Source organism: Microtus pennsylvanicus, chromosome 2 (genome assembly GCF_037038515.1).
Source record: "Microtus pennsylvanicus isolate mMicPen1 chromosome 2, mMicPen1.hap1, whole genome shotgun sequence".
Taxonomy (NCBI): domain Eukaryota; kingdom Metazoa; phylum Chordata; class Mammalia; order Rodentia; family Cricetidae; genus Microtus; species Microtus pennsylvanicus.
In genome coordinates, this window is record NC_134580.1 from 83,789,729 (window position 1) to 83,810,984 (window position 21,256).

Here is a 21,256-nt window from a genome sequence, read left to right on the forward strand (position 1 = left end):
CTCTGAGTAGAGGCCAACCTGGTCTACATGGACAGTCATAGGTTAGTGAAGGCTATATCAAAAAGAGAAAAGAAAGGAAAATTAAAGAAGTAATTATTTAAAGTGACTCCACACGTGGAGATGTTTTAGGCAGCTGCTGTCATGTCATGAGACAGAACACACACTAGAAAATATTCTTAGCTCCGGGGGTTGGGGGGTTGGGGGTGGGTAGATCTGCTGTTAGTACTCAGGCATCTGCACTGGCCTGCCCTTGGGGTCCTGACAGGATACGTCCTCAGCTGTGGCCACCAAGAGCGCCTCCTGTGCGCATTCACTAGGTTCCCTTTTGTTCCCTTTTAAAAGGGCCCTGCCCACCACCCATCTCTCCTTTTCTCTCTCCCGGTCTATCTGTTCCTTTCTCTCTGTCCCCCCCCCCCCCTTCTGCTGCTCCTGTCCCCAGAGGCCCATCTCCCACCTCCTCCTTTTTAAGTTCCCTTTCCCCTAATTAAGAAAAACTCTCCATGTGAGTCCTGTCACATGGCATCTTTCTCTCATTTGCCACTTTATTTATTTATTTGGTTTTTCGAGACAGGGTTTCTCTGTGGTTTTAGAGCCTGTCCTGGAACTAGCTCTTGTAGACCAGGCTGGTCTCGAACTCACAGAGATCCGCCTGCCTCTGCCTTCCAAGTGCTGGGATTAAATGCGTGCGCCACCACCGCCGGGCCACTTTTTTTTTTTTTTAAAGAAAAAGTTACAACAGCTACCACACCTAAAAACTTCTTTTTCTGTTTACCTCTTATTTTTGGTTGTTGGTACATTCATTTTAAAAATAGAGTATGTGAAGCTGGATGGTGGTGGCGCCCGCCTTTTAACCCAGTACTCTGGAGGCGGATCTCTGTGAGTTCAAGATCGGCCAAGGCTACACAGAGAAACCCTGTTTCTGGGGAAAAAATTATAAAATGGAATGTGTGAACCCTTCACCTGTTACAGAATATGTATTTGTGTGTATGTGTGTGTGTGTTTTCAAGATAGGGTTTCTCTGCATAACAGCCCTGGCTATCCTGGAACTAGCTCTTGTAGACAAGGTTGGCCTCAAGCTCACAGAGAACCACCTGTCTCTGCCTCCCGAGTGCTGGGATTAAAGGCGTGCGCCATCACCACCAGGCTCAGAATATGTATTTTTAAACCTTTGTATCGACATATAACATATGCTCAGAAAGACACACGAGCTCTGTAGCACACACTACGGTGAGTCACCATGGGCCTCCACCCCTGTCTATACTAATGATAGGCCTGTAAAACATGGGACGCCTCTTTGGAAAACAGTTTGGCAATTTTTAAAAGGTGAAGTGATGATTCTGCCATAAGTATATATCCAAGAAAGCTAAAAAGAATATATTCATACAAATGCTGCTGCATGACAGCTTTGTGGCAGAGATGAAAACATAAAAAACTTCAGTCACACATGTGCATGCATGTTTATAGCAGCATTATTCATAATGGACAAATGTTCATAGTAGCCAAAGCCCATCATTTCGTAGACACAAATGCAATGTATTTGCACAATGGAATATTAGTCATCAGTAAAAGAGAAAAATGGCACTCACGATGCAACAGATAGGAGCCCTGGTGACAGCATGCTAAATGACCTGTGGACTTTGGGTGGACAGTGAGGATCGAAGCTATAGGTCCAGCAAAAGGGCGCCCTTTCCTGGCCTTCTTTGCACCTGGGGTTTAGATGTAACATCTGGTTAATAAAATAACAGGGAAATTGCTATGTGGCGCTCTCTAGAAAATTCATTAAATGGAAGCAGATTTGCTTTGCAGGAGCCTTTGCCCCACCCCTTTCCTTCTTACATTGGCTGCAAATGGAAGCTGGAGATGAGGCATCCATTTTGCAACCCCAAGGTAACAAATGGAGGATGAATTTTGTAAGGCAAAGGAATGCACTCAAAAGCTAAAAGCACCCTGAGTCCTGGATCCCTGCGGAAGTGCCTTATCAGCCTGGGGAATGTGTCTCCAGACTTGTAATTTTCCAACAATACGCCACTTATCTGTGCAAGTCACTGAATGTCCATTTACTTTTGTTACTCTCTGTCAGCCTTACTGAAGACTTGTGTGAGAATTGGAGGGCTTCAAATAGCAGGCCCTGAAATCCAGCACTGGCTAAGTGAGAGGTAAAGCTTTGATAATGAGGACCCACTTGCTCAGGCTGCAAAGTGCAGAGGACTCTTGTTACACGATGTAAAAACATTCCCCACGGAAAACTGTCTCCTTTTGTTCCTTGGGACATAAACCATGATGTTTTATGTTGTTGGGGAAAGAGTAGATTTTAATTTATGTTGTCAGAGTCTGGTTACTTCTTGCTCCTGACAGTTAAGTCACAAAGGACAGGGTAAATTCAAACTAGAGCTGGTCACTTTGTAAGTAGAGATACAGGTACGGCAGTAAGATTGACCGCCACTCTCTTAATCCACTGTGTGTTGGTACCACAAACTACCCGAGGCTCGGTGTTTCATGAGAAAAGAGGTTTGTTTGGCTAATAGTTCCGGAGGTCCAAGACAGCTGTGTTTCACCATGGACGTGAAGCAGAAAGACTGACGACAAGCAGAAGAGGCCAGGGATGTGGGGATCAACTTGTGCCACAACAGCTCACCCACCCGAGAAGCCAGCATCAGTCCCATCCCAGATATAGGACCTCAAACCTAACTACCCTGCGTTGAGTCCCACCCCCTAAAGATTAGCCTGCCTCAGCACTGCCTGGATTTGCAATATGAGCACAGCCCCCTATCCCTTTTTCCCACGGGAAAAAGCCCCTCTGTGGGTGACTCTACAGCAACTGAGTTGAAGCTTAGGGGACCTTAATTTATAATGCCCAGTAAACATGGCTGCACTTGGCTTGGTATGAAAGCCTTGTCCCCATCCTCCTAGGCTGTTTGTTGTACGAACACCACCGGTTCATTTTGAAAAAGTGAATAGCTAATAGGAATAGCACTGGACTGAAATTCCCTCCTAGTCAACAGTTAACCGAGCTGAGGTTGCTTCATTTAGAGACTGGTTTGACATGGTCCCCACATCTCCCTGCGTTTCTGACACCTACTGCCTAACTTAATCGTTTATATTACACACCTCGCTGCGGTAAGCACTGGAGCTTAGGGTCATAGGCAGAACTACTGCCTAGGAAAACATCTTGGTGAAAATCAATCTGTTTCTCTTATTAAAATATCCATGCTTGGCCGAGCATTGCTTACGTCAGCAGTCCTTACACCTCCTCTGCACCTTGGAACCACCCTGAGAGCTTCGTGAATTCTCGCTCTTCCCCACTTCCGCCGTCCATCTTGAGGCTCTGCATCTTAGCAGATATATAGCTGGACAGGAAAACTTGGACAGAGTCTGGTGCAGGTGTTTGCTGAATCATACTTTGAGACACACTGGCCTATTGACTAAGATCCCAGCTCCTGACACATTCCAGGTCCCACCATTTTGAACTGCTTTCTCTCAACACGCCAGCCTGGTTCAGATTCCAAGTCTTATACCTAGAGTGTTCATGCCCCGTGGACTTTTGAGACTCCTAAGACATGTTGTGTGTCTGCTTCTCTTTCCCTTTCTCTCCAGAGGAAGGAAACACCCACTTCCTTGTCTGCCCTCTGCGCCCTTTGTATGCTACTGTATTTGATCTCTATCAAATCTCTCCCTTTTCCACCAGGCTTCGAGTCCATGACAACCATGGCCATGTGTTAATTGCTAGTCTTTGTAGCAAGGACTCTCTAGCAAAGTCTTTGATACTCATGAAATACTTAGAAACACTCAAAGACTGTAAATGTAGTTTCTGGAACTGGAGAGATGGCTCAGCGGTTAAGAGCACTGCTGCTCTTTCAGAGGACCCAGGTTCAGTTCCCAGCACCCACACTGTAACTCCACTTCCAGGTGATTGTAAGTGCATGGTGGCATACACATACATGCAGGCACACGTGAACATGCACGCACACACACAAGCACACACACACATACGCTCACCATTAATAAAACAAATCTTAAATATGTGTTTGGTAGAGCTGTAGAGATGGTTCAGAGGTTAAGAGCACTTGCAGAAAACCTGGGTGTAGTGGTTCTCAGCATCCACGTGATGACTTACAACCATCCATAACTCCAGTGTCAAGGGATCTAAAGTTTCTAACCTCTGTGGGCAACAGGCATGCATGTGGTATATATACATACATGCAGGCAAAAAAAAACATTAGTTTCTAAAAATTAAACCAAATACCACAATTCATATATCTCTAATTATGAGAAATCAAACTAAAAAAATAAATGGAGAGGTTGGGTTAAAAAGAAAAGAGGGCTTTTGTAAAAGAAGTCATCTCAAATCCGCGCTTGTCTAGAAGCTCCAGAATGGAGCAGGTTTAACACATCAGGATGTGTCCTCTGGGGTTTCCTGTGGACCTTGCTGAGGCCTGACTCCAGACTGTCCTCACTAGACCAGGGTCAGTCACTTCCAACAGCTTCCATTGCAGAGAGGCCGCTGGGAAGGTTGTTAAGGTAAAGCTATCCCAACCCACGTGAATCTGATGGGAAGGCAGCCCCTTTCTGCTCAGCGGCTGTCTTGCTTTTCTGTGTGGATATAAACAGACTCCTATATATCCTACCCCATATGCATCCTAAACAGACTACGAAATTTTCACTTGTGACTTCCCAAATGCAAAGATCTACCAGCCAGCATTCTTCTGAAGGTGCTGGATTGGTATGTGGTGACCAAGGCCCCTTTCAATAGATCTCTGCACAGACTCTCAACCTCTCTGTCTGCTGCCTTGGCATCCCTCTTGGCCCTGGCTCCTGTCTTCTGCGTCATCAGCCCACACAGTACAGTGCACACCTCTCTCTTCATCACTACACCTAACCCTTATGTGCAGTGATAGTCCCATCCGTTCTCTCCTGTCTGTGCCTGAGACTGTGTTTTATGTAGAGGGCCATAATTCTAGAACAGAAGTTGCTTAATTGATCCTGTAAGATTGGGTTGTAAGCAAGCCTGTGGGGTGTTTTCTTAATTAGTGATTGATGTTTGGGCAGCTTATTGTGGGTGAGAACACCCCTGGGTTTGCGTTGCTGGGTTCTATAAGAAGGCAGGCTGAGCAAACCACGAGGCACAAGCCAGGAATCAGCAGTCCTCCATGGCCTCTGCATCAGCTCCTGCCTCCAGGTCCCTGCCCTGCTTGAGGTCCTGACCTGACTTCCTTCATTGATGGGCTACAACCTGGAAGTGTAAGTGAAATAAATGCTGTGGTGGTTTGAATAAGAATAGCCCCAGAGTCTCAGATGTTTGAATGCTTGGTCATTGGGGAGTGGTATTACTTGATAGGGATTAGGAGGTGTGGCCTTGCAGGAGTAGGTGTAGTCTTATTGGAGGAAGTGAATGTGTCCCAGGGGTGGACTTTGGGGATTCAAATGCTCAAGCCAGTCCCAGTCTCTCTCTCTCTCTCTCTCTCTCTCTCTCTCTCTCTCTCTCTCTCTCTCTCTCTCTCTCCACCTCCCCTGTAGATCCAGAGCTAGAACTCTCAGCTACTCCCCATCATCATGCCACCATGTTTCCCTTCATGATGACAATGGACTTAACCTCTAAACTGTAAGCCAGCCCCAATTAAATATTTTCCTTTATAAGAGTTTCCAGGGTCGTGGCATCTCTTCACAGCAATAGAACATTGACTAAAACAACATTCTACCCAGGTTACTTTCGGTCATGGTATTTTACAGCCAGGCAGGCAGGCAGGCAGGCAGTTTGTTTGAAGTCCACCATTAAACCTAGGAGCAGCCACTTGCTAGGCAAGGGCTCTGCCTCTGAATTACATTGTCACCCACTAAGGAATGCTTTGGAGAGCATTTCACCTTTATGTGCCAGACCCTGTTTAACATGCAAACCCAGCCAAAACCCTGCCCATGAGAGTCTCCCATTCCAGCAGAGGCAAACTCAAAGACTTCATACCATCTGCAAATCATATGACATGTTTGAGGGTAAAAATAGGGGAAAAGGGGGGGGGGAGCCTAGAGCGGGAAAAGGTGGGAACGTCTATATGAAGCTAGTTTGTCTAGTAAGTGGCTGACTTGCCTGGCATGATGGTGTACACCTGCAGTCCCAGCACTCGGGAGGCTGGGGCTGTGGAAGGATGGGTGTGAAGCAAGGTGTAGGTAACGGTGAGACGGACTCTCTAGAAAACAGATGAAGAAATGGTGAGTGACTTACCTGGCACATGCCGAGCCAGGTGGGAGATAGATGCTCAAGTTTTTTGTTTGTTTGTTTTGAGACAGGGTTTCTCTGTAGCTTTGCAGCCTGTCCTAGAACTAGCTCTTGTAGCCCAGGCTAGTCCCGAACTCACAGAGATCCGCCTGCCTCCGCCTCCCAAGTGCTGGCATTAAAGGCGTGCGCCACCACCGCCCAGCGATGCTCAAGTTTTTATTTGACCTCCGTGAAGGAGTACAAGATGGATGTTTCTATAAGAGACGGTTGTGCGTGTGCGTGCAGGTGCCTGAAGAGGGCAGAGACATTAGATCTGCTTAGGCTGGGAGGTGGCAACAAGAATCTCACATCCGAAGAACATTCCAGGCAGAGAAAGCCATGTGTCTGGAGGCCTGCAGTCTTAAGCGGACGAGGCTGGAGACTGGCAGGATTCCGAGGAGTTGGGGGAGTGAAGGAGTAGAAGACGGAGCTGCCGAGGAGCACAGGGCCAGGATGTGAAGGGACCATGCCCTGCTAAGGAGTTTGCACTTTACCCTGTAGACAGCCGGCGTTCTGTTGATGAGTTTATGCAGGGGAATGACATGTTTATATTTATTTTGAGGAAGATAATTCTGGCAGATGTAGTGGAGTGGTGAGAGACTGGGCAAGTCACTTAACCTCGCTCTTCCTCTGTTTCGCCATCTATCAAGCAAGACCAAGTGTCTCTGCTCTCCTTACCTCATAGGATTCTGCTGAGGAAGAAATGAGATAAGAGATTGTGAAAACACTTTGGGATGTATGTGGTTCTATAAAAGTGCAGGTCAGCCGTGCTGTTATTTCAGCTGGGCCGTGTGTGGGAACGCGGCTTTAGAGGAATCCGAAGAGCCAAGGAGAGAAGCAGAGGAGAGGCTCTAGTCCTGTCTCCCTCAGAAAAGAAAACCAAATAATCCTTTAATTTATTGGATCCCTAGTTTTGGCACTCTAGGGTACAAGAGCTAAAGGGATCCTTCTGGAATATAGAGAGAAGCGGCCCATGGACAGCTTATGGTTCAACTGGAGGTCCATCATCCTTCTAGGTCACAAAAGTGAGTACCCACTGCTGGGAGTGGTGGCACACGCCTTTATCCCATCACCCAGGAGACAGAGGCAATTGAGTTAGAGGCTAGCCTGGTCTACATAATGAGTTCCATAATGAGGATAGCCAGAGCTATACGTTGAGACCCTGTCTTGAAACACTGCTTCCCCCCCTCCCAAAATAAAAGATTAAAAAAAAGAAGAGTACTCAACCCAGGAAAAAGTCAGCTTGTGAAAATCTGATCCAAACCAAAAGCAAAATGAGAGAAAGAGTGGAGACTGGAGAGATTGAGAGTCTCTGGGAGAAAATAAAGACTGACTGGGGTTAAGACCGGGTGGTGCTCTTCCAGAGGACCGGAGTTCCGTTCCTAGCACCTCCACCAGGCAGCTCATGACCACCTGTAACTTCAGGTCCTGGGATCAACGCCGTTGGCCTCTTCAGACACCTGCAACACATGCAAACCTCCCTTCCCCCATAACTAGAAAGAAAAAAGAAAAATATTTACTTCATCATAATAATTCAATTGGCCAAATAACAGTCCTATTGCTCTGGAAGAAGAGAGAGGAAAAGCAAGGTAGAGAAATTAATTTCAGAGTCAGGTGCAGTGTGCAAGTTGTCCTCCTAAAAGCAATGTTTTATAAACAAACAGCCACATTTTGCATGCCTTTCTTGTAACAAAAATGAGTAAACCTCACTGTATCTTGTACCGTGGGTCATTCTGCCAAGTGCTTTTTTTGAGTTGAATGTTGGGTAATGTATCCCGGGTAGACTAAATATTTCCTTATGCTCTTTCTTGCTTACAAGTTTAACCTTCTTTCACTTCATTTAAATAATGCCATTTCCTCTCTTGCTATCCCAAGTCCTTTCCTGGAGTTTTGAGTATTTATTTTATACTGGATCATGGGTAGCTCGTGTGTCTGTGTGTGAGTATGTGCATCTGAGTGAGGTTGTCTGACGAGGTCAGACAAGGGCTTTGGATTCCCTGGGGCTGGAGCTACAGGCTGTTGTGAGCCTTTTGGCATGGCTGCTGACAACCAAGTTTGGGACATCTGCAAGAGCGGTGTGTGCTCTTACCAGCTGACCCATCTTCCCAGGCCCTAGACTGTGGAAATTATACATCTGTTTGCATATTTCTTTGTAGATTGCGATAAGATATACATTTCTGTAAAAGAATTAGACCCTCAGTGTTGAAAAATATTGATAGAGGATGTCATAATAAATAGCTTAATAAGACCTATATTAGTTTTGGGGAGCCTTTAAAACATTTAACTTATCACATATGTTTTATGTTTACTTAATTATCATTTTACCTTATGTTTTATAGGGGAAGTATATAATTTTTGTTGTAATATTTGATAAAGCAAGCATTCAACTGAATTTACGTATTTATTTTTGCAAATGTGTGTATGCATATGTATGTTGAGTATAGGTGTGTGTGTATACACTATGTCTTGTGTGTGAAGGTCGGACTCTACTCCCAGGAAGACCGTGGGTGTAGATCCATGCCTTCTATCCTGCTTGAGACAGTTTCTCTTTCTGCTCACTGCTGTGTATGCCAGGCTAGCTTGCCAAAAACTCTTGGTGATTCTCCTGCCTCAGCTTTCCCTCTTCCGGAGGAGCTTGCTAGACTGGGAATCTGAACTGAGGTCATTTGGCTTCTGTCTTGACAGGAGTTCTTATAATGCACTTGGTACCTACCATCACTTCGTTGTCTCTATAAAAGTTGTTCAAAGAGACGGGAGTTAGCAATAAGAAACAAGTAGCAAAAATCCAATAGAGTCCCGGGGCTTGGGGGAGTGATCTGGCCTGGCTAGAAATGACGTTTTCATTCCAAAGCTGATGTAAAGTGTGTGCATTGGACAGTGAAGATGACAGTGACTGGCTCTGCCAAGGGCATGATGTAGCTGGAAGAGATGGGCTTTGGCATCAACCAGAGCTGCGTCCCAATCCAAGCACTGATGCCTTCAAGCTGGATCTTTTGGGCAAATGACTCTGTGAAGCGCAGCTATTAGTATCAACAAGGGTCCCATGAACGAACAGCAGTGATTCCCAGAAAGGAAGCGCACGCGGGGACGCCTTTGGACTTAGGTCTGCTGTTAATGGCTTGTTCAGAAAAGCATCTTTAAGCCAGGTGGTCGTGGTGCACGCCTTTAATCCCAGCCCTTGGGAGGCAGAGGCAGGCAGATCTCTGTGAGTTTGAGACCAGCCTGGTCTACAAGAGCTAGTTCCAGGACAGGAACCAAAAGCTACAGAGAAACCCTGTCTCAAAAAAACAAAAACAAACAAACAGACAAACAAAAAACAAAAGGAAAGCAAAGCAAAGCAATTTTAGCCCCAGGGGGTATTTTCCTCAGAGTCTTCAGACCTAACTAAAAGACAATCACTTTCCCTTTGAGATTTAGGACTGGATTACGAGCGTGTGATGGGGAAACGGAACTGGGAGAGGGTGGGAGAGGGTGCACTCTAGCTAAATTGAGAGCTGAGCAGTGATTAGGGGTGGGCGAGGGGCAGAGGGAGGGCATCAGCAGGTGTAAGCAGAGGAGTGTCAAGGGAAACGGGTGAGACAGAAGCAGATGGGGCAAGGGGATTGAGGAGTAAGCGCCACATTTAAACGGCATCCTCTCTCTTGCTCACTGGGGCACATGCTTTGGAGCAAACTAAGAAGTATAAGCTATACAAAGAAGAAAATTGTTGCCCAAAGTTCTTCTGCATCCTGAGCTACTCATTACTCGTTGCTTATGTTTTCCGCGTTTCCCTCAGCAGCCCCACTCATCACCATGACAACTGTCTGGAGAAATATTGGAATAAAGATGAGCTAAGGTTAAGGCTTGTGTTGTCTGGAAGCCTTTTCGGACCTGTTTGCAAGGCTTGTCCTCTGCGCTCACTTTTTATGCATATGGTCTGTAAACGTTTAAAATCAAAGGAAATAAATACGATCAATGTCACTTATTCTGTGGTTATTGCTTTTCTTTTGAGACAGGGTTTCACTAAGTAGGCTTGGCTGGCCTTGAACTGAGATATGTGCTTGTCTCGGCCTCCTGATTAGAGGCCTGTACTACCACGTGTGGTTTCTTCACTTGCAAACACACAGTCACACAAAGACACACACACACACACCCCTGGCCCAGCTACAGCACCTATGTGCAGGTCAGAGGATGATTTATGGGAGTCAATTCTCTCCTCTTACCTTGTGGTCCAGGGATTGAACTCAGGTGGTCATCCCTAGTGGCAAGTGCCTTTACCCACCAAGTCATCTTGCTGGTCCTGGAGAATTCCTCTTTAAGGGAAGACCATTCCTTTCTTGGGAAGAGAAACAATGTAACAGGGCTGTCTGAGTTATGTGAAGGAAATGCCAGTCCTGCATTGCCAGAGCAGCTCGGGAAGGACAGTGCTACTGCCAGCCTGCAACAGTTGGGCAGAAGTTATTACTCAGAGCTTCTACGTGCTGAGAACCCACAAGAGGGTTTGACACTCCTTAGTGGAGGCAGGCAAGTTGTACAACCTTTGTGTTGAGGTTCCAGGGCAGGACCTGTCAATCCAGCAGAAGACTGAGGGCTGAAAAGAAAGATAACTTTGAGGTGACCTTTCTGAAAATGGAGTCAGCAGCGAACTCCAGGTTCGGGCAGTGTTTTTGAGCATGCGTTAGCTAATGCCTTTTGTTCATTACTTTGTGAATAAAAGGAAGAAAGGACAGCAGTGTCCTGAGTGGACACCGGAGGAGGAAGGGAGAGCGAGCAGTGACGGTCAGTGAGGAAGATGGTTCCGGGGTCTCACAATAATAGCAACCACTCCCATGGTCCTCCTCACGCCCGTCTCTCTGGAGACTTCTCTAGGTACTGACTTTTGTAGCCTAGCTATGAGGTAGTACAGATACTGTTCCCAGTGCTCAGATAAGAGGAACAGTGACACACAGATGTTGTGCACCTCAAGGCGTCTGCATTTCATGTCTCCTTGAACGGAGCCATGGCATTTGCGGTCATACAGGACAATGGTCTCGCACTGAGAAGCAGGGGGAATCTATGACTGGTATGCAAGTGCTGAAGAATTTAGGGACTTATATCAGAACATTTGTTAGCTATTTTCTCTTCACAAACAACAGCAAGAAGCAGGGCAGGATGCTGGGGAGGTGGCGCAGTGGTTAAGAGCACTAGCTGCTCTTCCAGAGGGATCCAGCCCCAGAGTGGCTCATAGCCATCTGTAACTCCAGTTCTAGGAGATCTGATGCCCTCTTGTGGCTGCTATGGGTACTTGGCACACACACGGTGCTCAGACATGCATGCAGACAAAACACCCATAAGCATGAAATAAAATAGTTTGAACGCCCAGAGCTCCTGTAAAGTGGGCGTGGGAAGGAATGTGTCTGTAATCTCGGGATTGCTATGTGATGAAGGCAGAGGCAGGAAAGCCTCTGGAATCAGCAACAAACAACAAAGAGACTCTCAAATTTGGTAGAAGTTGAGGACCGACTCCCTAAGATTGTCCCCTGACCTCCCCGTGCCTGTTATGACATGTATCTACCTCCCGCACTCAGGAAACACACACGTACACAGAAGATATTTTTAGTTTTATGATAGATTTCTTTTTAAAGGGTAAAACAATCAGACAATTTGAATTCAAGTCCAACAGAACCGCTGTCAGTCAGCCATGATACCATGGTGTGTTCTCAGAGTCTTTTTGGAGAGGAGGAAGGTTCTGACACTCTATCCATGTTCATCCTTCTTATTTGCAATGCAATCTACAATTTCTTGTGGACACATTAACTTCTCTATATTTGTATCAGGATTTTCAAACTCAAATTGATCTTCCATGGCCATAATGTTCTTCAATTGGTCCAAACGGTCTACGCCCAGGTTCTTCATAAAATGAGAATTTACTGAGAGCTTTTCTGGGTCAGCCTTGTAGAGTTTCAAGACATACAGTACTGGGTCTTTGATTCCCTCTAACGTCAAAGGGGGTGAGTCACTCTGTGACCCTTCAAGGGACCTGGGTGAGAGCCCAGGCAGGCTGCAGAGGCCAGGGCCTCCTCTGAGTTCCCTCAGTGCAGAGCGTGGTACTGAGTGGCAGGGCCAAGGCCAGGGTGGGAAACCTGGGCAGTGGCGTGAAGGCTGCAGGTGGGCAGAGGACACAGGCAGAAAGGACAAGCAGCCACGGCTAAGCCAGCCCAGGATGCAGTGTGCGTAGGTCTCCTGAAGAAGCTGCCACTAGCACTGTACTAGAAGATTAAAAAAAAGAAGAAAGAAAGAAAGAAAGAAAGAAAGAAAGAAAATCAAAGCTTAATAAAGACTGTGTAGATTCAAGATATGTATGACCATAATGTATTGGTATAGCTTGTAAAGGGTACCACAATTAAGTTATCAACTCACCCAGGCTGAACGCCGGATTCCCAGAACGTGCTCCACTTAAGGGACAGCTTGAGGACTGGAGAGATGTCTCAGCAGTCAAGAGCATTTGATGTTCTTGCAGAGGACCCAGGTTCTTTTCTCAGCACCCGTGCTGAGCTGCTCAAAGCTGCCTGTAACTACAGTTCCAAAGGATCTAATGCCCCCTCCTGGCCTCCATACTCACTACATGCATGCTGTATTCATTCAAGCCAGCACACACATATAGCAAAAATAAATAAGAATTTATTCCATGAGTATTCGAGTCAAATGATAACTGGGTATCTTTTTTCATGCATCTGTCTTTCCTGCCTCCCAGGCTTGCTCCTTCATGGACAGAAATGTGTAATAGTCTCTCCGTATATATTACACACCAAGTATATATTAATTATGAAAACAAAAGTCTGGAGCTAGGAATATGGTCCAGTGGGTAAAATGCTGGCAGCACGTGAGGACTTGGAGTCAGATCCCCATCACACAGACGGAATACTGAGAATGGCAGTGTACTCCTATGGTGCTATAGTGCGCGTGCGTGCGTGTGTGTGGGTGTGTGTGGACAGGCGTGGAGACTGAAAGATCCCCAGGGCTCACTGGTTAACCAGCCTAGCAGAAACTGCAAGCTCCAGGTTCAGTTTGAGACCCTGTCTCAAAACCTAAGGTAGAGGAGCCATTAAGGAAGACACGGAGCGTTAACGTTAACACATACATGCACCAGAAAACTTCTGCCTGCACACATGCATGCACCAGGGAAAGTACGCATGCATGCGTGCATGACAGACAATCAGAGACACAATACTTAAGCAATTGGAATAAAATTTTAAAAATTACTCAAAAATTCATATAGGGCGTATTAATACTAATTTCAGAGTTTTGAGATCAGTCTCCTGGAACGATGGTGTTAAGTACTAATAGACAGCTAGCTATTGGGAAGTCTTTACAGTTTAAGGAGCATGTTCCTATTTTAAGCACTTTTTCTATGCCTTCCTGATAAAAATCTATCACAGGAGATGGTCTAAATTTTGCTTTTAAATTTTACTCCAATGCCAAGGTATGGCAGGGTGGGAACTGATATAAGGTTTATGGCCTCAAATATGATCAAGATATTAGAGAACAGGTAATAACAACATCTATAAACCTGGTAGAATTTATAGTGTGATTAATCTTGTGTCTAGCCCTAGGATATAAAGAAACACATTGAGACATCAAGTAAAACTCTTATAGGATGTAAGGTGCCTGGAATAGCTAAGTAGTACCCTAGGTACTTCGATTTTAAATCTTACACTCCCTGCTAATAAGCCCACAGGGAATTCTGGGCTGTGACTTTGGACTGCGTGTAACTCCTAATGGTTTGAGCAAAACCAGGATCTAACTTCAAACCCGAAAGGAAAAACTCACATGTACACGGTGAAGGAAATAGTGTGACGAATTCCGTGTACAAGGGTCCTGATGTGACCGACTGTGAGGTGGCAGTCAGTGTTCCGCCTGTCACCTTCACTCCAGCCCAGATGCATGGCTTGAAATGAATCCCAAACATTGTGTCCGTTATCCGCAATTATTTCTGCACGCAGCTCCAAATGATGAAAACATCTTTTAAATTTGCCACAGCTAAAATATTAATCATGAAACTCAATAATAAAAACCAAAAAGCCCCTTTTAAAAAAAATGAGCCAAAGATCTTAAACACGTCACCAGAGGAGACAGAGATATGATTGTAAATTAGCATATGGAAGGCTGCCCCAGGCCGTGTGCCAGCAGGGACTGCAAATTAAAACAGGCAGTAGAGACGGTTCTGCTGTTAAGGGTGTGTACAGGGCTCTAGCGGAGAACCAGAGCTCAGCTCCTCTCACCTGCGCCTGGCAGCTCACAACCACCTTCGGTTTTTAGACAGGGTCTCTCCTCGATCCTCGAGCTCACCTAGGTTCGACAAGATGACCAGGCAAACCAGTTATCAACCTTTGTCTTCCCTGCCCCAGAATGGTTATCACCACACCTAGCTTTTTTTTTTTTTCTTTTCTCCAAGTCAGGGTTTCTCTGTGGAGACCCTACTGCCCTGGAACTAGCTCTGTAGACTAGACTACACTGGCCTTGAAATCACAAAGATCCTCCTGCCTCAGCCTCCCTAGTGCTAGGATTAAAGGCCTGCGCCACCACGCCTGGGCACACCTAGCTTTTCTTGTGGGTGCTGGGGGTCTGCACGCAGGTCCCATGTTGCACAGCGAGCATTTTACCCACAGGACCATCCCCTTAGCCCTCAAACAAAACTTCTTTAAATATTCTTGGGCTGATATGTCGTGTGACATAGGTTCTCAGTTCATTTGGACAGATACTGTTCAATCATATGGGAGGACTATGTTTAATTTGGTAAGAAACCACTAATTTTCCAAAGTGGGTGTGATGTTGAGAATTCCTACCTACAAAAGAAAACAAACAAAAACACAGCACTCTTGTCTCTCTGCGTTCTTCCCAGAGTTCTCTGTTGTGTTCTGTAACTGTAGATAGTGATATCTCATGCTTGTCTTTTTTTAAATTTTTGAGAGCGAGAAAGAGAGCGTGTGCGCATGTGTGTACAGTGCCTGCAGAAGCCAGAAGAGGGTATCAGAGCTCCTGGGGCGCTACATGTAATCCCAAACCATTTTATGAAAGGGAAAAGAGGTGATATGACTGTGTGCCAACAGCTGCCTTTAGCTTTGTCAGACTAATTCTGGACTCTGACTTTCCCTATTACATGACAGTAAATTTCTTCAGGTCGTTATGCTGTGTGAGTTTGTTAGAGTAACAATAGAATAGGATCTTGAATCTCACTTAAAAAATGTAAAACAGTGTGGAAGGACGATATATTTGGAGGGAATAACAGAGCGTAAGAAAGCTTGGAACGGGAGGGCCCGCTGGGACCAGGTGAAGGGCGGTGTTTAGAGGGAAGCAAGAGAGTGTTTGAGAGGGCGGTTCTAGCGTCGCCACCGCAGCTGGAAGTCCGGCTCTGCTCTGGAGGCTTTGCTGGAAGAGAGAGGCCTGATTGCAAGAGGCCAACCTATGACTTTCAAAGAGGGTGTGAAACTCCCAGGCTCCACTAGGTGCTGACGGGAGGGGATTTAGCAGTTCCCAGGTGTTCTGCGGGAGGCCGAGGAACAAAGGCTTTCGGAGTCGCTGTTCTTAGTAATGACAATGGCCGTTAGCAGGTAATAAAAGAACTGTTCATCACCCTTTAGTCGTGGGATTGTTCGAAGGTATTTGCGTACCTGTGTGTGTGTGTGTGTCTGTCTCTGTCTGTCTCTGTCTCTGTCTCTCTCTCTCTCTCTCTCTCTCTCTCTCTCTCTCTCTCTCTCTCTCTCTCTCTCTCTGTGTCTGTGTGTTTGTGTGTGTGTGTGTGTGTGTGTGTGTGTGTGTGTGTGTGTGTGAAGGAAGGAAAGGTGACAGAAACTAGGAGGCAGGGGATGCATGACTGCAGAAACTTGGTTTCTTCAATCCTGAGGCAGAGGCTATGGGCTTCTCTGTGCTTTCCATGAGAAACTGGGAATGGTGCTGATCTAACGCTTCGTAAACTCTTATCTCTCTTAGGGCGTCTCAGACAGCGCACACTGCCTGCTTTTGGCTTCATGCTTCAGAAGTTTAAATAAATAACCCTTCCCTTCAATTCAGCAGCTATCAGGGAAAATGATATTGTTTTTACTCATCCTGGCGAGGGGAGGCCCATCTGAAGTCCCCACGCTTTCAAGCAGAAAGAGCATTTCTGCCAATGAAGCGTGGAGTGACTTCCCAAGTCGAAGGCAAACTTTTTTTCTTTTTAAATCGCAGACAAAAAAGATGAATGTTGCCATCTAAACTTTGCCTGACCGTTATTTTCCCTAATATGGTCAGTGGCTTCCACAGCATCGAGATGAGAAGGGATTTTGATAATGATGTTGTCTTCTCTGGGATAATGAAAAGTTTCTGACATTTAGGTGAAAAAGTCAGAATACTTTGTCAGACGGGCTGTTCAATGCATGAGAAAACCCTGAACTCGCATTGGTTTGAGTAGCTGCGAGGGGGCACGGCAAGGTTACTGTACTTAGGGCGAAGAGAAATGGATGTTCTTTAGAAATTCCACCAAGTTCCTTTCATAAAAGTGTATCAATCCCCATTAAAAAACACAACTTGATGACCTTGACTTCCTCTGGCAAAATAACGAGGAGAGTCTGCCATGAATTGGACATCAAAGAACCAATAAATTTAACGAGTTGTTTTCAACACTAAGGGCTCCACTAGCTGGTGTGTTTCGCTATTACTGCTCTGTGGTATGGAAAAAAAATTCTGTCTTTCAAGCTTTGCCAAAAAGAACGTGCCCAAGGCCTGTCTTAGGAAGACGGAGACTGGTGACAGAAGTCTGTGGCCCACTAGGAATGTCTCTCACGGCACTTAGAGTCCTCTCACTGGATGCTCATAGTTGAATACACTTCTAGACTCTTCGTCTAAGGATGGTGGGCTGGGCATACGGCTCAGTTGGCAGAGTGCTTGCCTAGCAGGCAGAAAGCTTCGAGTTTGAGTTCCAGCATCATAGGAACTGGGAATCCCTGTAAGCCCTGTACCCAGAAGGTAGAGGCAGGAGGATCAAACACTTAAGGTCATCTTTGGTTGCACAACTAGTTCAAGGCCAGCTTAGGACATGGGAGACAGTTTCCAAAAAAAGTGAAAACGAAAATATAGATGAATAAACAAACAGTAAGGATGCCATGTTAAGCCACACACTGCTAGATGACCTTTCTCAGGGAAAATGAAGAAGCCTGGGGACACAGCAGTAAGGTCAGGCTGAGGACAAGGACTGGGTGCTGAGAGGCAAGTTGAGATAAGGAGCCGGGACAGGATTGGCGTCTTCACGCTCTTTTGTATGCATGTCTAGAGTCTTTCTATTGTCTCAGGAGCTGCAAATTCAGATGTCTATGGGACACAAGGCTACCTCCCTGAATGCTATGGGACTGGTGGACACTGGCGGACTGGCTAAGAAGCCTCGTCTAGGAAAGATGGCGTCTTCCTATCTCTCTCTGGCCCGTTGCTGGCAAGCACATCATCACATATAGTTTGGAATGAATTTTGCCAGTGCTTGCGTGGTGTTTGAAAGAAAATGGCCCCTATAAGGAGAGGCACTATTAGTACATGTGGCCTTGTTGGAATAGGCGTGACCTTGTTGGAGGAAGTGTATCACTGTGGCGGGTAAGTTTTGAGGTCTCCTATGCTCAAGCTGTGCCCTTTGTGACACACAGTTGCTTCTGCTGCCTACAGATCAAGATGTAGGACTCTCAGCTCCTTCTCCAGCACCATGTCTGCCTGCATGCCGTCATGTCTCACCGTAATGTAAAGGACTAAACCTCCGGAACTGTAAACCAGCCCCAATTAAATGCTTTCCTTTATAAGAGTTGCTGTGGTCATTGGTGTCTCTTCACAGCAGTAGAAACCCTAAGATTTGATTTTTTTTAATAAAAAATGACTTTTAATTTTTTTTTCAAAAAGCAAGAAATTTGTATCTTTATATATAATTGTTTTGGTATATTGGCACATAGTCGCAATATTGTTAAAACGTTGTGCAGACTAAATATTGTACACATTTGGTTTTGAGTCGCTCTTTACCACTTCTTCCTGTTTGATGCTACTGTAACTTTGCTGGGAGACTGGACAGGCTTTATAGGATGTAGTGGAAATAGAGGTTGTCATTTGAACGTAGATGAGATATTAATACTGGATGAAGGCAGAGTTTAGACTTGCTGGCCGAGAATGCAGGTCAGTAGACGGCTTTCCTAGGATGCCTCAGACCCTAGATTCAACCTCTAGCTCCTTACATATGCAAGAAAATAAAGAGCAAACCTCAAATCCAAAAAGCCAGAGACAGGCTATGTCACCAGGTCGGTTGTTAAATGGTTGCCATGCAGGCGTGAGAACTTGAGTTCAATCCCCAGACCCATGCTAACGCGGCCTTTAATCCCAGTACTCAGGAGGCAGGGTCAATCAGAACTCTGTGAGTTCAAGGCCAGCCAGGTCTAAAAAGCAAGTTCCAGGACAGCCAGGACTGTTACACAGAGAAACCTTGTCTTGAAAACCCAAAAAATAAACAAACAAAATGCTGTTTTGTAGCTACATGCTTATAATCTCAATACTGGGAAGGCAGAGGCAAAAAGATTGCCAGGGCTCACTGGCTGGCTACGCGAATTGGTGGGTTCCACGTCAGTGAGCAATTCTGTCTCAAAATAAGGTGTGGGTAGCACATACTAAAGGAAGTTACTGGAGCTGAGCCCCTGAGGCCACAGTGATGAGAGAAGGGAAAAGGTCTTCTGCAGAGCCTCAGAGATCCCTTGCTGGGCTGGGGCGTAGTGTAGACGGGACAGCCCTGCACATGATTGGCTGTAATACATGTTTGGCTATTAGGTGCTCAGGGAAGTAAAAGGCTCCTCATTTTTCAGGCCACACACATAGCATTCATCTCATAATAAGTAATTCTGCACTAAACATGCAGCATCCATTCTCCACATACAAACCAATGAACCTCAGAAACCTGTGTGTTTAGCACTGCCGCAGAGAACGTAACACACATGAGATGTGATTTGTGCCTGCCTGCGAAATCTCTAGTTCCCCAAATTCCCTTCCATTTACCACTTTCCTGGGAGCCTGGTCCTTGGGTCAAGGTACACTGTAAACAGCTTCTTTGGAGAGGGGCGTAAAGCGCCCTGAGTAACCCGGGATATTCACAACGGCTAAGGCCACTGATGTAAAGGTCTGCGCTGTCTTTAGAGCATCACCCAACAGGCTTACTGGGCTAGCGTCCATTGGGAGGAGCTGATGAGGACCCACCGGAGCATTGGAGCATCGATGGAAAGACATGACTAACCTGGGAGCCCAGGGCACGGTCAGAGGGGACAGCGGAGAGGTACATCCGAGGACTCCAGAGAGGATTATTAGATAAGACTGTGTACCAGAAGGACCTCACTGCCCCGCTCGTCGTGACTACAGTGGTGACGGCTGCTGTCCTATCGGCCTCTGACCAATCTCTCTCAGCACCCTGACATTTTCAGAGGCATAGTCAACATAGATGCACTGCAGGGGCGAAACCTTAGACCATCTTTTTGCTTGGAAGAATAAGGAAAGGCCTGCCGCCCCTCCGCTTTTTAGTGCAAATACTGAATGCCTTAATTTACTTTCTTAATCAATTTATGTTGGAAATTTAAAATACTTTAGTAACTGCCAATAACTACTATCTCAAGTTATTGGTAGAAATTGTGTGGTTTTTTTTTCAGTTACAGTCAGTTAAAAATAAACCTTATTTTTTTAAAGCATAATGTGAGGCCTTATAGTGAGTTTTTTTTTTTAAAAAAGCACTTAGCAAAAGAAAGATAAAAAATTATCTCTGCATACTAAATAAACAAACACACTGTAATAAGCACAATAGCATGAGTTCACAGTTTTGAGTAGGAAGGTTTTTTTTTTTATTATTATTATTTATTTAGTTTGGTGCGGGGCTTTCAAATTAGTCCCAGAGCGAATACAAGAGCAGACAGTGTGTGAAATCCGACTGTGTGAGCGTCCACATTGATCCAGCGGTGCTGATCGGTGCTCACGGTCGCTTTAGGTCAAGGTCAGAGAGCCTGGGCTGCGTCCCTTCCCTGACATTTTGATGAGCAGTTTAAGGAGTGCGGCTGGTGAGGTTTTCACACACTGTCTACTGGTGTGTGGGGACAAGTGGCAGGGAGTAATAACTCCCTCCCCATTCTGCCTGACTGCCCACTGTTGCCGGTACCATCAACACTCACGGTAACCGGTACTGTCAACACACACGGTAGCCGGTATAAATTAGATTTTTTTCAACATAACGTACTGCATGTAATAATGTCCCTTGCTAGTTAAAATATTGCAGGAGGTTTTCAGAATTAATAACGCTCCTTTTTCTGACTTCTATAAGGCTTGTGTAGTATTGATATTTTGTATTTTTAGATATAATCCACATACTATAAAATTTGCCTTTAAAAACATAATTTAGTGGGTTTTTTTTTTGAAAGTTGTGATTAGGGACACAATTTGATTCTAGAATATTTTAATCACCTCTTATAGAGACCCTGAATCTTTTGGCAACCACTCCCCAATTATACTTATATTTAGTTGACTTATATACAAGCAGCTAGGAAGAGGTTATTTCAGAATCAAATTATCTGTGTGGGCCAGGTGTCCTGAGAGTGCTCTCTAGGTGGCTTTCTCTAGTAAGGCGAGAGTGTAGCTTTCTCTTGTAAGTCTGCCTGTTCTAGGCCCTCAGTCTTCCAGGTTTTTACAGGTTTCTTTTTTTTTTATTAAGAACATGGATATTTCAGCAGACAATAAAGCAGGGAAAAGCAATGTAGCAGCGAATACCTGAAAATATGAACATCTCGTGTTTAATTTCCAATGTATTTTACTATGTGAAAATATTAATAGGTCAGTAGCCTACTTACAGAGTTAGGGGGAGGCTTGTGGAGATGCTAAGTGAAGGATTTATAACAGCCGGTCCAAAGCCACCAGCATATTGTGACTGCTGTTATCGATGACAATCTTTAGTGTCCTGTGTATTGTTAATTCACAGACAGCAAATACCTTTGATTATTTTTAATCCCGTTAGCCTTTAACTCG

General features: G+C 45.4%; 1 pseudogene; it reads right to left on the reverse strand.

The window, feature by feature from the left end:
* Positions 1 to 11,962: 11,962 nt before the first annotated feature.
* Positions 11,963 to 19,483, reverse strand: LOC142844284 (acyl carrier protein, mitochondrial pseudogene; annotated as a pseudogene).
* Positions 19,484 to 21,256: the final 1,773 nt, after the last annotated feature.